Source organism: Diceros bicornis, chromosome 34, assembly GCF_020826845.1.
Source record: "Diceros bicornis minor isolate mBicDic1 chromosome 34, mDicBic1.mat.cur, whole genome shotgun sequence".
Classification (NCBI taxonomy): Eukaryota; Metazoa; Chordata; class Mammalia; order Perissodactyla; family Rhinocerotidae; genus Diceros; species Diceros bicornis.
Window position 1 is genome coordinate 36,733,957 of NC_080773.1, and position 12,560 is coordinate 36,746,516.

The 12,560-nt window shown below is 48.0% G+C and overlaps 1 protein-coding gene and 1 pseudogene across 1 annotated transcript in view; both read right to left on the minus strand.

Annotated features, from left to right (window-relative positions):
- The window catches only part of LOC131397518 (zinc finger protein 551-like), an 83,375-nt gene extending 71,887 nt beyond the window's left edge, over window positions 1-11,488 (minus strand). Inside the window, 1 exon segment of the mRNA XM_058530542.1 lies at window positions 11,467-11,488. The gene's annotated coding sequence lies outside the window, so the exon portion shown is untranslated.
- On the minus strand, window positions 1,478-11,721 carry LOC131397524 (zinc finger protein 551-like; annotated as a pseudogene).
- Window positions 11,722-12,560: the final 839 nt, after the last annotated feature.

Sequence of the window (12,560 nt, forward strand, 5' to 3'; positions counted from 1 at the left end):
CTTGTTTACTGTGCTTTAGTGGTAATCTCCTGTAATTGACTCCCCCACCCCCAAAATCCTCCTTTGTCATTGGCTGAAAATGATATTTAAGATGAGAATTTCTGCTATTGTGTTGAGAAACGCAGTGTCCCTGCTTTCTCCCATGTATACATGTTATTAAACTTGGTATTATTTTCTCCTGCTAACCTGTCTTGTTGATTATTTGGCCAGCCAGAAGAACCATAAGGGAAAGGGCAGAGGGAGATTCTCCCTCTTCCCCCGACACTTATTTGGGCTTTTTCTTGTTTGTTAAGGTGGGCCTGTATTGCTATGAGTTTCCCTCGCAGGGAAAGTTCTCTGCTCCTTTTTCCCTCTCTTCTCTCTCTGGAATACCTATAATCCTTATGTTGTATTCTCTAATTGAGTCAGCTATTTCTTGGCGAGTTTCTTCATTTCTTTTTAGTCTTAGTTCTCTTTCCTCCTCCCTCTGGAGCATTGTTGTCCTCAATATTGCTAATTCTTTCCTCCATATTGTCAGCTCTGATGCTTAAGGCTTCCAGATTTGTCTTTATCTCCTCTATTGTGTTTTTCATCTCTCTAAGATTTATGATTGGGTTTTTTTTATGGTTTTAATCTCTTTTGTGAAGAAACTCCTGATTTCATTGAATTGTCTGTTTTCTTATATTTCATTAAGATTTTTTATGATGACTATTTTGCATTCTCTGTCACTAAGGTTATACATTTCTGTGCTTTCTGGGTTGACTTCTGGATGCTTGTCATTTTCCTTTTGGTCCAGAAATTTAATATATTTTTGCATAGTGCCTGTCGGTGTTGGCTTACTTTTTCTCATAGTGAAAACATATGGTCACAGTTTCCTCTTGCTGCCACCAGGCGGGGGTCAAGGGCTGTGTATTCTGGCCTGCCTCAATCCACGGGCACACTTGTTAGCCTCCGGCTGATGTGAAGCGTGGCTAAGCCAAGGCTGCTGGGGCTGAAGCGTGGGAACAGCTGGAGCTGGAGCAGGGTAACAGCTGGAACTGTAGCTCAGCTAGGGTGAAGCAACTTGGGTTCGGGTGCCGGTGGGTTGAAGCAGCTGCAGCTGAAGTACTGCTGGGCCAAAGAAGCAGGAGCTGGAGTGCCACTGGGCCAAAGAAGCTGGAGCTGGAGTGCTCTGGGTCAAAGGAGGAGCTGGCTCACCCCACTACTGGTGGGGCCCATGTGCCCGGGGGCTGCTGCATCTGGGGATGGGGCTGAGCACAAGTGCTGCTGTGCTGAAGCACTGGTCAGGCAGGCAGGGTAGGGGAGGGGAGCTTACTTTTGCCTCCCCAATCTCAGAGGTTTCTTGCCTTGCTCTGGCTCTCTGCTCTCCTGAGGGGCTAGCTTGTTGCAAGTACCCTCACAACAGTACTGCTCCCTCCATAGGGGGATCCCTATGGGCTGTTAGCAGTCTTGGAGAACGCTGGTTTCCATGTGGCAAGCTGCCCCTTGCGCCCCCCCCCCCCCCCGAGAACTGCATGGTCTCACTCTCTGGGTCATGGTTCTTGGGAAAAGAAGGGAGTTCCTCTTACCTCCTTCCACTTACTCTGGGGATTCCAGCACCTCTGTCCTCAGGTGTACAGCTGTCTGGGTGCCTCAGACGTCCCCTGTGTTGTGTGACTAGCTTCTGTTGGAATATGAATGTCCTTTTTGTTGTGTCTTAGAGGGGGAGAGTTCAATGGGGGAAGCTCACTCTGCCATGATGCTGACATCACTCCTATGATACCTATTTTAAATCATGGGAAAACTAATCTATTGTAAAGGAAAGTAAATCAACGATCACCTGGAGAGCTGGGGAAGGCACCCACAAGGTAAATATGTGGGTGACAGATAAGTTCATTTTCACGAGTATGACAATGGTTTCACAGCTGTATATGTACATCAAAACTTAGCAAATGTACACATTAGGTAAGTACACTTGCCTGCCTGTCAATTATACAAATTATACCTTAACTAAGTTCTAAAAATGAAAGCCTAGGTGTCTCTCTTTTCCTAGAACATAAGGTTGGCAACCCTACATGGACCCCACCATCTCTCTCCTCACACCCCCAGAGAGGCAGCCTTGCCTCAGTGGCAGCAAATATCAGCAAGCAATAAAGACTGCTGTCACCTGAATCAACAGGAATGCTGGCTGCATCACAAAGGACACATCCTTGGACAACTGGATCACTTTTCTCTCTGTCCTTGTTTTTCTGCCTATAGAGCAATGGCCCAGAGGTGAACAGACCAGAAAAGTGTGGGAATCCACCGAACATTAGATCATTTTCTCTCTCAATGAACTCAGCTACAGGAAATACAGTTACAAAGGTCCTGAAGACTTTTGTACACATTGATCACACATTCCAATATGGGTATGTTTACAAACTCTTAGAAGAGACACATTGCATCCAATTTACTACAATCTTCTCCACTCCCTATTAATCCAGTGTTTCTGTAGCAATTACACTTCCACCTGACCCTTACAGTCTTACAACAAATGACACTACCCTGTGAAACTTTGTACATTATAGCACAGGGCTCCTTTGCAGGACCTGGGGAAGAGGTCCCCTCAACATGCTGGGAACTATGTAATAGACACTATGAACAAAGGAATAAAATTCCTGCTGTTCACAGAAGCACAAAAGGTTGTCATAACAAAGGTCTCCCCTTCAGGGTGACCTCTGGCCTCCCAAAAAATTGTGGCACCAGACCACAAATTAGGACCACAAAACCCTGCAGTCTTTCTTTTGAGGCCTTGGGCAGCAATGCAAATTAGAACAATGTTGGACAAAGAGCTATTTCTGCCATCATACTGTCCCTTCTGAAGGACAGAAAGTTTGGGATCCCCACAAAATCTGGTCACCCCAACATGCTGACAAATCACAATTTTGCTTTCAAATCACCCCACAGTGAACAGAACCATGAAATTAAAGGGTCAAAAACAAAAATACCTTTACAAAAAGAACATAAACCAGAACGATGTGCAGCAAGCAGTTTCCAGATTGGACAATTAGAATCTGGAGGAGTACATCACAAGCATGACATGAGAACAACAATGTCACTGAAAAAGGTGGCCTTCATAGCAAGCTGAGGATGGGTCCTCTGGACCGAAACTGGGTCAGGTCCATTCCCTAAAGCCAGAGAGAAACGAATGAGGACTCTGTGAAGGGCTTGGGCTATTCATAATTTCCTCAAAGAAATGGGACAACACAGAAGTCAGCTTTTCTGAGCACACTAGGGTGATTACTGATGTACACTGTGCAGATGTGCCAGATAGTACAGATGAAATGGCTTTAGCCACAGAAACTGCAGTGATGTACATCTGGCAATAGTCCTCAGCAGGTTACATAGTGCATTGCATCTCCTTAAAGCCTCCCACACACCTGAAACTTCTGAGCAATCTCGTATAGTCTGTGTTCGGACAAAAGAGTTTTATGTTCAGTTAAACGTCTCTCACACAGAATCCCCTCCAGTGTTATCACACTGAGTGAAAAAACAAAACATTCCTGGCACATTTCAGGCTTTTCTCAAGCGTGAACTGCCTGGTGACTAAAGATCGATTTCTGGGTAAAAGGTTTCCAACATTCACTGCACTCATAAGGCCTTTTACAGTGTGACCTCTCTGGTGTCAATTGAGGCTAGCACTTTGACAAAAGATTTCCCACATTCCCCACATTTATAAAATCTTGTGTCACTATCAACTTGCTGGTGTCTAAAGAGGTCACATTTGAAGGTAAAGGATTTCCTACATGAACTGCACTCATTAGGCCTCTCTCCATTGTGAACTCTCCAGTGTCTAAGCAAGTTAGATTTTTGGCTAACAATTTCCCTCATTCACCACACTCATAAAGTCTTCCAGTGTGAACTCTCTGCTGTTCAATGAGGTGAGATTTTTAAGTACAAGTCTTCCCACATTCACTGCACTCACAAGGCCTTTCACCAGAGTGACCTCTCTGATGTTGACTGAGGTTCAAGCTTTGACTAAAAGATTTCCCACATTCCCCAGACTCATAAGGCTTTTCTCCCGCATTCATAAGGACTTGTACCAGTATGAATTCTCTGGTGGTGAATGAGGGTAGATTTGTGGGTAAAGGATTTCCCACATTCAGTACACTCATAAGGTATTTCTCCAGTGTGCACCCTCCAGTGCTGGAAAAGGGTAGAGCTTTGTCTAAAGGACTTCCCACATTCCCTACACTCATAAGGTTTTTCCCCAGAATGAATTCTCTCATGTTGAATAAGGCCGAAGCATCATCTGAAAGATTTCCCACATTCAGTGCACTCATAAGGCTTTTCTCCAGAATGAACTTTCAAGTGTTGAACAAGAACAGAGTATTATCTAAAGGATTTCCCACATTCACCCCACTCACATGGTCTTGAGTCAGTATGAATTCTGTGGTGTTGAATGACGTAACATTTGCAGATAGAGGATTTTCCACATTCAGTACACTCGTAAGGTCTTTTTCCAGTGTGAACTCTCTGGAGTTGGAAAAGGCTAGAGCTTTGTTTAAAGGACTTCCCACCTTCCCCACACTCATAAAGCTTTTCTCCAGAATGAACTCTCTGGTGTTCATTAAGAGTGGAGCGTCGGCTAAAGGACTTCCCACATTCACTGCACTCATAAGGTCTTTCTTCATTGTTAACTCTCTGGTGTTGAATAAGGCTAAAGCATTGTCTAAACCATTTGCCACATTCAGTGCATTCATAAGGTCTCTCTCCAGTATGAACTCTCTGGTGTTGGAAAAGGCCAGAGCTTTGACTACAGAACTTGCCACATTCACTGCACTCATAAGGCCTCTCTCCAGTGTGAACTCTCTGGTGTTTACAGAGGTTAGATTTACGGCTAAAAGACTTGCCACATTCACTACATTCACAAGGTCTTTCTCCACTGTGAACTCTCCGGCGTTGAATGAGGGAGGATTTGAAGCTAAAGGATTTCCCACATTCACCGCACTCATAAGGACTTGTGCCAGTATGAATTCTCTGGTGTTGAATGACGTAAGATTTGTGGGGAAAGGATTTCCCACATTGGCCACAGTTATACTGCTTTCCTCCAGTGTGGTATTGTCTCTGGTGGTGAATGAGTTTGAATTTGTGGATAAAGACTTTTCCACATTCACTGCATTCATACGTCCTTTCCCCAGTGCAAATTCTCTGATGTTTAATACGGTCAGAGATTTTGTTCAAGAATTTTCCACATTCACCACAGTGACATGGACTTCATCCAGTGTGAACTTGCTGGTGCTGAACAAATCTGTAGTTGCAGCTGAAGGCTTTCCCATATTTGCCACACTCATAAAGCTCTTCTCCAGAGCAGATACTCTGATGTTGTACAAGTGTGTGGTTGTGGCTGGCAGAGTCTTCACGTTCACCCCACTTGTAATGACTTTTCCCACTGTGACAGGCCTGCCCACTCTCGTTGTCACTGTGTGGCTCCTCACTGTTGGGAGTGGCCTGGTGCGGGAAAAGGCCAGAAGTGGCCAGGAAGTCCACTCAAACCTCCCTACAGGTGAGGTTCCCCTGACATATAAAGGCTGCAGCTCATCACAAATGAGGCCCTATGCACACCTCTTTTCCAAGGCTTTTCTTCACTGCCTTGCCTCTGTTGCTGGTGAAGGTTTGCAGTGAAACAAAAACATCTCAAACATGTGCAATCCAAGTATGGTTTCCGCAAAGAGTATATTATTTGGTGCTCAGCTTGGGGCAAAATATCTTTCAAGACTAGGATACACATCTCACAGGAATGGGTCTTCTGGTGGATGGACCTGCCTTAGAAGCCCTGACCAGTGACTCTCCTACAGGTACACTCTGCTCAGAAGGGGCCTCCTCATCTTCTGCTGCATGCCAACAACCTGAAAGCACAGAAATGTTGAGAAAATGTAAGTTAACTTCAGTGGGTGTGGAAAGCCCCATTACAAAGTTGTGTCAGACACAACAAGTTGGGTCCAAGGGATTGTTCTGAAAACAAGGGACTTGGGGGCAGGAAGAAGGGTTGCTTAGCAGTACCAGGTCTCTGAGGATCACAGAATAGGAAAGATCTCACCAGACAAAAGACACAAGGATGGGGTACACCACATGGAGGACAGGCAGAGTCTCCAAATCACTCCTCTGCCAATAGCCTTCAGCAGGACCTGGTCTGCTGGTGACATGGGCACACTGTGTGGAAGGCTAGTTGTGTCCTCTCCCAATACAATTCAATTGTAATTGAGTAAATGGTGTTCAACGACTATTTAGGAATATGTGCACACTTCATGACACAAGTGCAGGTCAATGTTGGAGAATATTGCAGAGGAATAGGTGATACACAGAGGCCTCGAAGTTGGAGGTGACGAAAAGCCAAGTCAAAATGACAAGTGAGCAAAGTGTCACGTAAGGGGAAGAAGAGGTAGAAATGAGGTATGGCCAGTGACACTGCACCAAAACACTATTGGACACATGGCAGTTTCCTGGCATGATGTGAACACAGCCCTGATGTCATGTCCTCCTCTAGTTTCCACTCAACAGAGCCAGGCTTCCTCTGAAATCATTTTGCCATGCTTACCCTGTGAAGCAACCAGGGTTATCCCTATACCCTCCATTGTGGAACTACTCACAACCTAAATGATATGTCTTAATGAAAGACAGCATAGGTGAGTGATCAGGACTGGCCCAGAGCCACTTGGCACACAATAGTATTCAGAAAAGAAAATATTGGGGCTGGCCCGGTGGTGTAATGGTTAAGTCCACCTGCCCCACTTTGGCAGCCCAGGGTACATGGGTTCAGATCCCAGGAGCTGACCTATGCACCACTTATCATGCCATGCCATGCTGGCATCCCATATAGAAAATAGACGAAGATAGCACAGATGTTAGCTCAGGGACAATCTTCCTCAAGCAAAAAGAGGAAGATTGGCAACATGTTAGCTCAGGGACTATCTTCTTCAACCGAAAAAAATAAAGAAAAGAAAATATAACAAAAGACAACTGAAGAACTGTTCATGGTTCATGGCAGTAACAACCATGACCTGGCCAAGGCAGTCACAAAGAAGACATAGCCTGAGAAAGGTGGAAAACTGGACGCCATGGATCTAGATGTAGTCACCCTGACAGGGAGAAGGCAAGCAAGGAGGAATCCACTAAGCTGACTGTAAGACTCCTGACACTCAGACCCTTCTCTGCACTTTTTGATGCCACAAGTGTTAGGACTGCTTGGGGAGTCGATTGTTCAGGGCATAACACACAGTTCCGTGCTGGCACGCACAGCATATATGACAAGAAAGTGGCGAAAAGCAGCAGAGCCCACAGTTCAGATGTCAGAAAGACAGAACTAACGCTGGGGAAAACCAAAAGGCAGGACATCACCTCAGGGCACCAGGAGGGATGTGAAGGTCTTACCCACAGATGCTACAAGAGCAAAGTTCTCCAGCATCACATCACAGAACAGGAATCTCTGAGCCTCATCAAGGAGCCTCCACTCCTCCTGGGAGAAGTGACTGGCCATATTCCCAAAGTCCATACCCTGTCATAAGGGGGAAAGTTCATTCCATGATCAGCTTCTCTCCTAGGATTCCCAGTTCATCATATCCCCCACCCTCCACATCCATCCTTTGCTCACTGTACTCCCCACCTCAGAAGATACCAGACCTCCATGCCATTGGAGCCACTCTCTCCTTATATTCCCACTGGTACCATGTCCTCCCACAGCAACAATAGGCAGATGGGCAGACTGATGATATCTGAGCTCTGGGCCTGACATGTAGGCCACACTGCCTCTTGACAATGTGATGGGTGTCGCGAACACGGGTTAGGGAGAGAAGCTGGCTATATGGAAGGTGAGAGTGATCTGACACTGGTTTTGTTAGGTACTACCTGTGAGGTCTCCCAGATCGTCCCTCCAAGACACAAAAAACATGGCATCACCCTTCACCCTTATGACCCCAATTCGAGGGACCTGGGGACATCAGCTCACACTACCTCCTCATGTGCGCATCATTCTTTGAACCCCACTTCTCTCCCACAGCTGCATTCCCACAGGCACAACTTCAAAGGTCACACAACCCTACCATGATGGAGACAATTTGTTTCATGATCATCTCTTTCCAAGGATCCTAATATCAACACCTCCCTAATCTATTCCCTGCTTACCCTCCTCTCTTCCCTACATCAGTGAAGATTTCCAAGCTCAGTGGGCACTGATGCCCACTGTCTCATCATGGTCCTATTGATCACTGTGTCAGCCCTCAACAACAGGCAGGGAGACAGGTAGATGGCATTTAAGCTCTGGGGCTAACTTGTAGGGCCCCAGACCCCCTTCTTCAGGCAACTCCCCTGAGAGTCCACAGATCATTCGTTTCTCCCAGACCCCATCAAACATGGGCTCGGCCTTCACTCTTAGGCCTACACCAGGACTCTGGGACCATGAGTTCACATTCCCTCTCCATGTGCACAACACTCTTTCTACCACACCTCTCTCTCATAACTGCACTCCCACAGCCGCAGTCACCTCCTGCCCTTCACCACAGTCATCTCCTTGACCTCTCCTTACTTAGCATACGTGGTCCAGAGAATGCTCGGCACATTCAATGAGGATCAAGTACTACCCCAGACTCTCATGGTCCCCACTGACAGAGGCAACCTTGAGTCCTGCTATGAAGGCCTCTCTCTCTGACTGTTCTTTGCTTCAACCTCACCTACTGACAACCACATCAGATTTCAGATATCCATGGCCCTCCTTCACTTGATGTACCCTCACCAGTCACAGCTTTCCTGTCTCCACCTAACCCTCATTCAAGGCCCAGCCCCAGTGGCCCTTTACACCATCCTCAGGGAGTCTCACGGATGACCACTTGTGCCCATAAATGAATCCACCAGCCTACTGGAACACCCCAGGCTCCACCAAGGGTCACAGCAACGTCCTCGTGAATCTGTAGAGCAGTGAATAAGCACCAGTCTCAGCCTCAGTGTCATCTTATTTCAATTCCTCCTATGCCTCCAGCACCCATCTCCATTCCACTCATTCCTCAAAGGCCTTGGCCACATACCAAACCATATGCTCTCCCCAACCCTCTCTCTGTGTTGTGACACCCACAACCACGGCTACAAGTAGGCCCACCCTCTTCTTCCTGGGCTACTATTACCATTATCATCCTGACCAGGATCCCCCATATTAAAGCAACCTACAGCTCCTCCCTGGTCCACATACTCTCTACTACCTTTTGCAGAAGTCTAAATCCTGAACTCCTGGGGCCAGCCCAGCAGCCTAGTGGTTAAGTTCGCATGCTCCGCTTCGGCGGCCTGGGGTTTGCAGGTTCGGATACTGGGCGCGGACCTGCGTACCACTTATCAGGCCATGCTGTGGTAGATGTCCCACATATGAGGTGGAGGAAGATGGGCATGGATGTTAGCCCAGGGCCAATCTTCCTCAGCAACAAGAGGAGAACTGGCAACAGATGTTGGCTCAGAACTAATCTTCCTCACCAAAAAAATAATAGTTAATAAATAAATAATTTTTTAAAAAATCCTGAACTCCTCCTCAGAGTTCCAGATGCCCACAAACTGTTTTCTGAAACATCTCATACCCTTAGCAGGTCATAAAAAAACTTCTGGGTCCAGGGGGCCGGCCCAGTGATGCAAGCAGTTAAGTGTGCCGGTTCGGATCCTGGGCGTGCACTGATGCACCGTTTGTCAAGCCATGCTGTGGCAGCGTCCCATACAAAGTAGAGGAAGATGGGCATGGATGTTAGCCAGGGGCCAGTCTTCCTCAGCAAAAAGAGGAGGATTGGCAGATGTTAGCTCAGGGCTGATCTTCCTCACAAAAAAAAAAAAAAAAAAACTTCTGGGTCCAGCCCAGTGGTGTAGCAGTTGAGTTCGTGTGCTCCACTTCAGATCCTAGGTGTGAACCTACATACTGTTCATGGAGCCATGCTGAGGCAGCATCCTACATACGGCAACTAGAAGGATGTACAACTATGACACACAACTATCTACTGGGGCTCTGGGGAGAAAAAAGGAGGAAGATTGCCAACAGTGGCTAGCTCAGGGCGAATCTTCCTCAAAAAAAAGTAGCCTGGGAAAAAAAAATCCTTCTGATATCTCCATTGACAATTATTTACTATGGACTTCCCCATTTTAGTTGATGGATGTACCATCCTTCCAGCTGCTAAAAGCAAACCTTCAAGTTATCCCTAATTCCTCTCTCTCTTTCTCTCAACCTCAAAATTAGAAAATGCAGGCAACCATACCCAAGACATTGATGCAGAACCCAACCATGATTAACCACCCCCACAGCCACCACCCTGATCCAGCTACCATTACACTCACCCAGACTATTGCAGTAGTACTCCAACACTCATCTTCCTACCACCCACCTCACACCCATACTGTTCATGCTGCAGCTACAGGGAGCCTGATGCGACCAGGGTCAGATCACCTGCCTTAACCGCTCCAAAATCCCCTGCTCCCACCACCTCCAGAAGAGACACCCAACTTCTCACAGAGCTGTTCCAGACCTGACTCCTACCTTACTGCTCCCAGTTCCCATGAGAAAGTAGGATACCTGCAGGTCCCTGATTCAGTTCAGCCTTCCCTCCAAGTCTTTGTACATTCTTGTAACCATGCCTAGGGCAAGCTTCCACAGCTTTTTCTGATTGCCAAAAACAGGAACCACTCCAAAAAATCTTATGCATGGACTTAGGACTCTGGGTTTGGTGCCTGTTCAAGGTCCCCAGGCCCAAGGGCTGGAAGAGTGGCAGAACAGTCCCAGAACACCATTATCCCAGAGATTATGTGGGTAGGATGGGTGAGGACTAGGGAGGACCTGCAATAAAGGACACACACCAGTATCCCTATGCCATTCTGCAGTTCTGGGGAATCGGGGGAAAGGGAAAGGTCATCTGCGAGTCTGGCAACCACGGCCAGGATCCCACGGGCTCAGGCCGATAAGTACCACTGCGCAGCCCAGGAGCCAGGTGATCTCAAGAGGCCTGCATTCCCTATGGCCTCAGTCCTGAGTACACTCTTCCAGTTACGCAATCCTCTACAGGACTCAACCTTCGTGTGGCTAACTATTAGCATCTCTCCTCCGATCTGTGCTTCCCCCAGACCAGCTTTTGGAAAACCTTCAGAACCGTATCTCAGGCAGTGGCCCTCTTTTGTTCACAACCCTCTGTGGCTCCCAGCGTCCTGACAATGAAGGTAAAACTCCTCAAGCACAACTTAACCTCACATTCTCTGTCGCCTGTGGACAGAAACAAGAGCCTGGTTTTCCCTAATCCTCCGGCTCAGCTGCCCCTGCACGGCTTTACCCCCCGCCGAGCCCTCCCCTGTAACCCTCTCCCACACCCGTCACCCCGGTTCTCAGAAGCAGGCTCCACGAGCGCCTTCCCGTCCCGGACACCGGGGCTTGGGCTGCAGGCCCGTGAGCGGCGCCCGCACTCGGGGCTCTAGGGCTGGGCTGGGCTGAGGGCGGGGAAGGCGCGGAGCACGAGCACTGACCTGAGCCGGCTCCCTCCGCGCGGCCGCCGCCATCCGGCTCCGGGGTGGAGCGGGGCCGGAAGCGGCGGGAGAGGAGAGGCCCGGGCACGGCGGTCCCTGTCCCGGCCTTGGCGCGGGTCCCTTGGGCGGCGACGCCAAGCCTCAGACCCGCCCTCTGCAGCTGGGACAGCGCCTCCTCGGTCCCGTCACCTCTGCCGCGACCCAAAGCCGCGAAGCCTCCATCCGCCCGAACCAAACCCATGGAAACCGCAGTAACCACCAGAAAAGGGACGCCGGAAGTCCCGCCCAGACAGCTTCCCAGTCGCGAAATGCCGCTCTTCTGCTCTTTCATTGGAGCAACGCAGCTGTCCTTGGGCGCAGCGGGTTATGGGTAATGTAGTTCCCACGACTACGCATGCCCACAGCGCGTGGCGTTCCGTAGCTAGACATTGAGGAGAAACGTCCACGGGCACTGTGAGCGGCGCTGGGAAATAGCATCCGGGCATCAAGGGCGTGGGAGAGGGTCATTCCTTCTTAAAGGGGCCGCAGGCTGACTGCAGGAGAATGTTGTCTGCAACTCATCACTAAAGTATTTTGAGATGCTGTGAAGGAAAATTTTTTCCTCTACCCTGTTCTTACCTTCTTCGCTCAGGCTCTGTAACAAAAGACTTCAAAAGCAAACAGAAGTTCATTAACACGTACATCTGATGTATACATGATGAGTCAGAGCTGAGTAACTCAGACGTGGATTAGAATTGAGTCTTGTGTAACTTCTTCCAGGAAGAACAATACATTTTAAGCGAAGTAACAAGGACAAAGGAAAAGTACCTTGAGTCCCTAGGGGCGGCAATTAATATGGGAAAGTAATGCTGGATAAAGCCTAGTTGGTAAATTTATGTAAATTCCTCTGGTGCTATCTCCAGGCTGATGAGGTTCTGAGGTTGTTTCTGGTGATTAACTTTTGTCCTTCGTAAATTTATGTACTGCTTTTAGGCAAATAGGGGGAGAAGAGAGTGCTATTCTTGTGTTTGCTGCTTTTTAATTGCCTTTAGTTTAAAATAAATGTATGTCAGGGCCGGCCCTGTGGGGCAAGTGGTTAAGTGTGCCCGCTCCAC